This window comes from Onychomys torridus, chromosome 1 (assembly GCF_903995425.1).
Source record: "Onychomys torridus chromosome 1, mOncTor1.1, whole genome shotgun sequence".
NCBI classification, from domain to species: Eukaryota; Metazoa; Chordata; class Mammalia; order Rodentia; family Cricetidae; genus Onychomys; species Onychomys torridus.
Window position 1 is genome coordinate 140,314,201 of NC_050443.1, and position 5,059 is coordinate 140,319,259.

A 5,059-nucleotide genomic window follows, 5' to 3' on the forward strand; every position below is an offset into this window, starting at 1 on the left:
TAGTTGTTATTTTTACTTTAAATTAGCAAGTGGGAGCCCATGGACTAATTGCTTAATTTTTGAGTTTGCACTGAGTATGATAGGAGACTTTAAAAAGCAAATTCTGCCCATTGTAATCACTCCTTGTGTGTGTGTGTGTGTGTGTGTGTGTGTGTGTGTGTGTGCGCGCGCGCGCGCGGTACTCATATAGCCAGTAATTTATTCTTTGTGCCAATGTCATTAACTTGTTGAGGAGTACAGAGGTAATGTTACACTGTTGTGTGGGGGAGATAGTCCTGTTCCAGGGCAGAGTCAAGCCTCCTGCTAATTACTATGCTGAAGTTAGCTGTTCAGATATACCCACCTGCTTAGTGTAAACTTTCTAAGTTTAGCATGAAGGATGGTTTAGCTTCTCTGATTAGATTTCTGTGAGTCAAATTGGCTTAAAATGAGCTGCTGACTAGGGGGTGTTAAATTGCTAGGTGCCACATGGTTGAGAATGGACTGTGAAAAGAAGGAACCCCTGTATTCTAGAATATTTTCCTTGGAACTATTAACACAGCATGTTTACCAATGCCTGGGACCATGTTCCTTTCATGTATGTGGTATGCACATGTATATGGGTGTGTGAACATGCATGTGCTCATGTGTATGGAGGCCAGAGGTTGATATATCACTCTTCACCTTATGCACTGAGACCGGGTCTCTCACTTGAACCCAGAGCTCTCTGACTGAGCTTGCCTCTCTCGCCTTGGTTTGTTCAGGGGTTTCATCTCTTCTTCCTGGGTGCTGGGATCAAGGCAGCTCTGCCTGCCTGGCATTTACATGAGTACTGGGGATCTGAATTCTGGTCTTCATGTTTGCATGGGAAGTGCTTTTCCTGCTGAGCAATCTCACAGACCCAGGATTATCTTTCTCAAAGTAAGGTTTATGGGCGATTTCCTCCTGGAATTGTAGATTCATGGTCTATATTCTAGATGGATTATATTAGCATCTTGGGTTAAAACTCATTGACAGGGGACCACAGGGATGGCAGCCGGTCGGGCTGGGGGGCTGCGGCCCACTGTAGGGCTACACTTGCTGCTGGCAACTGCATTTCAAGCTGTGTCTGCTCTTGGGGCTGAGTTTTTGTCAGAGGCATGCAGAGAGTTGGGTTTCTCCAGCAACTTGCTCTGCAGCTCTGGTGATCTTCTTGGACAGTCTAACCTGCTTCAGCTGGATCCTGCTTGCAGAGGGTGCTGTTAGGAAGAAGGTCAATTTGAAACCAAAAAGCTGTATGCAGGAGCTATCCTTTGTAGTTGGAGTTTTCCTGTCTGGCCCAGAGTCAGGACAAATCTCTCTCACCCGCCAGGCCCATAGACGCTCAGACACAACCAAGTAAACACACAGAAACTTACATTGTTTACAAACTGTATGGCAGGCTTCTTGTTATCTACTTCTATCTTAAATTAACCCATTTCTATTCATCTATACTTTGCCACATGGCTCGTGGCTTACCATTACCTTACATCTTCCTTGTCATGGTGGCGGCTGGTAGAATCTCCGCCCCAGCCTTTCACCTCCCAGAATTCTCTTCTCTGTTGTCCTGCCTATGCTTCCTGCCTGGCCACTGGCTATAGTGATATTTTATTTGTATTGAAATGTGATTTTATTTGTATGTTAATAAAGTTGCCTTGAGGTCAGAGCAAGCCAGAGCAGAAGCTGGGCGGCAGTGATGCATGCCTTGAATCCCAGCACTTGGGAGGCAGAGCTAGGTAGATCTCTGTGTGTTCAAGGAAACAATCAGCATGGCAGACACACACCTTTAATCTCAATACCAACCATAGAAGACCTGGAGGTCTGTACAAACAGGCAGTGATGAGGAGGTCATGTGGCTGGGTTTACAACCAATGAGAAAACAGAACAGAAAGTCTTTAAATAGACAGGACACACAGAAGTAGGTCTCTTGCGGAGAGGAAGGACAGCAGAAGCAGTGAAGGGTAAGGTTTTCCTCTCTTGCTCTGACCTCGTGGTTTTTAACTCTGCAATTGGTTCTGTGTTTCTTATTTAACAAGCCGGTTACATCTACAACTGGCCATCAGAATTTTATTTACACAGAGCGATATCCAAAACACTTCCCCTTTTCTTTGTTTTTTTTAAGGAAGGTTTTAACTTTTAGATAGTAAAATTACATATAACAAAATAATTATCAAGCAAGAATTATAGTTACAATATTAAAGAAGATATCCTATCTATCTTATATTTGTGAGTCCAAGGTTTTATATCTAATTTATCTTTTATCATAACTGAGAAAATTATAACTATCTAGTCTTCAACCACATCAAAGACCTCAGAAGGATATAATATTACCTGAGAACCAGGAGAAGGATGTAAGCAACTTTTGGGAGTCTTGCAGGGTAGACAGAGACAGCTGGCAGCCTGGACAGTCACCTAATGTTCTTTTGTAAAGTTGGGGCATTTGTCTTCAGCCCACAGGGCTAGAGTCTCTTGGTCATTTTCTTCAGTGTCCTGTAGAAAGTCTGGCAGTTTCCTCTGTAAAGCAGGAACCTGAAGGACCATTTTGTCAAGCAAAGTTCAGTGGTCACCTTTCTTTCTATGGGTCCTGCATGTCCAGTTGATCAAGCAGTCCAGGCAAGAACAGTTTCTTGCCTAAATGGCTATTTTTGCCAAGGTGAAGATAAATTCCATATGGAGTGTCTTCAATGGCCATCTTCCTCTCTGAAGTAAATTGGTGTCTCACTGTCCAGAAAGTCTAAATTTTAAAAATATTTTAAATGCCATATTCTGTAGGTCTTTGAAGTATTTGGAGATTACCTATCTATCTGAAATATCTCTATGTATATGTAAAAGACTTAACTAACATGGCTACGAGTATGATTATCATAGATGATTAATTATTAATCTATTTTTAATTATCCATTACAATTTTAAATGAGCTATACAAACATAATACCTTAAACAAGAGTAGAAATATACACATAGTATAACAAAATTAACTTTAAGTTTGTATCCATAGACTAAAATCTATACCAATGTAAAACATTTTAAACAAGTTGTTGCTCTTTAGAAGTAAGTTCATTAATCTACCCTTTCATCCTATTATATCTATATCATATCCTCTTTTCTTCTTTAGAAAGAGATCACATTTATAATCAACCTGCTTTAAATAAAAATATTGGTTTTTTTTTAATGTCCCACACCAGAGGGCTCTTCTGATTTGGAACACAAGAATCTCTTAACCTTTTCTTTTAATAATAGGCCTGGGTTTAGAGAAGGAGTGAGCCAATTCCATCTCCAAAGCCAGCTGGGAATTTGGGCGTAGTTTCTCTTACTACTTCATGCTGGAGGGGGGCACTGTATCTTATGGGGACACAAAGAAAATTTTAGGATTATGGAGTAGTCTGTGAGGGTAAACTTCTGAGCCAGTTGCCTTGAAACCATTCTGGATATTGGATCATCTGGGCCATGGTGTCATTGGAGACCTTTCAGGTGGTCTTGGCTGATCAAACCTGATGTATCTTAATCTGGAACAAATCCACAGCCTCTGGCTTTCTGTGGAAACAAAAGCAGAGACTCTTTTCCAAAGCAACATATCCTTATATCCAAATTTTGAAGTCAAGGTACCTTTAAAATTTACATATTTGTTTAACTCAACAGCTTTTATGATCAAATCTTTTTCTGCAGTGAAAAATCCCAAAGACGACATAAACCAGATTCTCTGTATAATATCCATCTTTGTAAGACTAAAACACTGCTCTGGATGCTGGCTCCGCCCACCTCAGCTTCCCAACATGGTGGTGGTACAGTTTACCGCCAGCTCTGGGTCTGGAGCCATGTGTACCATCAACTATCAGAAGCAGTTCTATCAAGGCAGTGCATAGCCCAGAAACTTTTTCTTTCTTTCTTTCTTTCTTTCTTTCTTTCTTTCTTTCTTTCTTTCTTTCTTTCTTTCTTTCTTTCTTTCTTTCTTTCTTCCTTCCTTCCTTCCTTCCTTCCTTCCTTCCTTCTCTCTCTCTCTCTCTCTCTCTCTCTCTCTCTCTCTCTCTCTCTCTTTCTTTTAAACTAGCAAAGGCTAAATCCACCATGCAGCAGAGTAAAGTGCCGCTTGTAGACTCCTCATTTCCAACACACTGTAGGTCAGACACACATGCCAGGAACCTGCCATAGTAGCTCAAATCAACAGGCTGCCACTAACTTGAGAGAGACAATTAGGAAGCTGTTTTTAGTTCTGTTTTAGAATGTTTTTTCTCAGGTTTTAGGTGGAAACTCTTGCCAACACGTTGAGCGCCATTTGGAGTTGGAGTTTTCCTGCCTGGCCCAGAGTCAGGACAAATCTCTCTCACCTGCCAGGCCCATAGACACTCAGAACCAACCAAGTAAACACACAGAAACTTACATTGTTTACAAACTGTATGGCCGTGGCAGGCTTCTTGTTATCTACTTCTTCTATCTTAAATTAACCCATTTCTGTTAATCTATACTTTGCCACATGGCTCGTGGCTTACCATTACCTTACATTTTCCTTGTCATGGTGGCGGCTGGCAGAATCTCCGCCCCAGCCTTTCACCTCCCAGAATTCTCTTCTCTCTTGTCCCGCCTATACTTCCTGCCTGGCCACTGGCCAATCAGAATTTTATTTACACAGAGCCATATCCACAACAATCCTTGAAGTCTGGATGAAAATTGGGAAGGTTCTCTAACGTCCAAGTATGTTTGCAATTCAGACCCTGCCCTAAAGCTCTTGGATGACAATGGGAACATTGCTGAAGAACTAAGCATCCTCAAGTGGAACATGACAGTGTGGAAGAGTCTCTCAGCGAAAAGTTGGAATGCGTATAAACCTTGCTTTGTTGTTCTTTTCTTATCAAATGATCTATCAGAACACCTAGAAAATAATTGAGTTTTGCAGGCTTACATTGGTAGTCCTTTTATGTATGCCGTTAATCTTCTAATTAGAAGTTGAAGAAGCACCACAACCTGTAATATGTAAGGAGCTGGCAAGCTTAGCAAAACCCATTTCTTAGTCATTTCTATTCTTCTGAACTGGTTGATATCACTAATGAAATGTTTTGTAAGAGGC

General features: G+C 41.2%; 1 pseudogene; it reads left to right on the forward strand.

Annotated features, from left to right (window-relative positions):
- The first annotated feature begins 1,008 nt into the window (after positions 1 to 1,008).
- On the forward strand, positions 1,009 to 4,746 carry LOC118580648 (annotated as a pseudogene).
- Positions 4,747 to 5,059: the final 313 nt, after the last annotated feature.